Below are 1,619 nucleotides of genomic sequence, written 5' to 3'. Positions count from 1 at the left end.
GGAAAAAATAATTTATAAAAATACATATAACCAATAGCATGAACTCACTGAATGTGTTAAGAGAAAAAAAATAGATTATGAAACATCATGAATAACATATCTAATTATGTTTTTGACAAAGTAGCTGTGAGTGAGTTTCAAGAAGCTAGAAATATTTAGCCATGTCTAAATCAAGCACTGTTTTCTCTAGGCTAATTATTCCCAGTTCTTCTCTCATAACTTATATGGCTTAAGTTCAAGCACTTTCACCATCCTACTCACATTTCTTTGGATATATTCTGCCTTAACATAATCCTATAGAAGATGAATACTGAAAAATGATAGTTGAAGAATAGCCTGATTTGCTGCTTATAGAAGAGGCCCATTCTATTTTGTATTGGGGAGGCCATTTTGTAATAATGCAGCCTAAATGCAGAAGTGCTTTGTATTATAGTCATATTGTATTGCTCACTCATATTAAACTCATTCTCCTAATCTGACAGATTACATTGGCATACACAGGTTACACTCCAGCATATGCTGGAACATGAAACTCTTACTGTCATTTCATAACATATTCCTTACTTGCTTAGCCTGGACCTTATGAATATGACATTTGAGAATAAAATTTGGTTTAGGATAGTGAATATTTTAAGTTGAAACCAAATATGTTCTACATGGGAAAATAAATTTTTAGAATATTCTCATTATCATACATGTTCTTTCTATAGCATCTTCAAAAACAGAGAGTATATCCTTCAAAAAGATGAATTATACTCAAGAGGCTGAGTCAGTAGGAGTTCATGTTCCAGAAAAAAGTAAAAAAAAAAAAAAATGGAGATGGGAATGTAACTTAGTTGTAGAGCATTCTTGGATTTAATCATTAGTACCACAAACCACCACCAGCACAACAACAAAAAACAATAATAACAAAAAAAGTGTAATTCTAAGAGTTTGTATTTATTGAGACTTTACAGTGAGCCACAGTAACACTGTGAAATAGATCACAAATTTATTTTAGAGATTATTTTAGATTACTTAGATTAATAAATAATTTAGATTATTTTAGGAATGGATTATTTGCTGTGATTCTTACATAAAGTATTTTTTAAATTTATTTTTTATTTTTTATTTGTTCTAAGTAGTTATACATGACAGTAGAATGCATTTTGAACATCACACATAAGTATAACTTCTCATTCTTCTGGTTGTACATTATGTAAAATTATACCAGTCATTTAATCATATATGCACATATGGTAATAATGTCTGGTTCATTCTACTGTCTTTCCTATCTCACCTCACTACCCTCTGTCTAATTCAAAGTTCCTCTATGCTTCCCTACCCTACTCCCTTACTGTAGGTTAGCATCCACATATCAGAAAATATTCAGCTTTTGGTTCCTTGGAATTTGCTTATTTCACTTACTATAATATTGTCCAGCTCCATCTATTTACCAGCAAATGCCATAATTCCATTCTTGTTGAAGGCTAAATAATATTCCATTGTGTATATATATCACATTTTCTTTATGCATTCATCTACTGAAGGACATGTATGTTGTTTCCACAATTCAGCTATTGTGGATTGTGCTGCTATAAGCATTGATGTGGCTGTGTCCCTATACAATGCTGTACAAT

The sequence above is a fragment of the Callospermophilus lateralis genome, chromosome 12 (assembly GCF_048772815.1).
Source record: "Callospermophilus lateralis isolate mCalLat2 chromosome 12, mCalLat2.hap1, whole genome shotgun sequence".
Lineage (NCBI taxonomy): Eukaryota > Metazoa > Chordata > Mammalia > Rodentia > Sciuridae > Callospermophilus > Callospermophilus lateralis.
Note: the sequence above shows the minus strand (reverse complement) of the source record.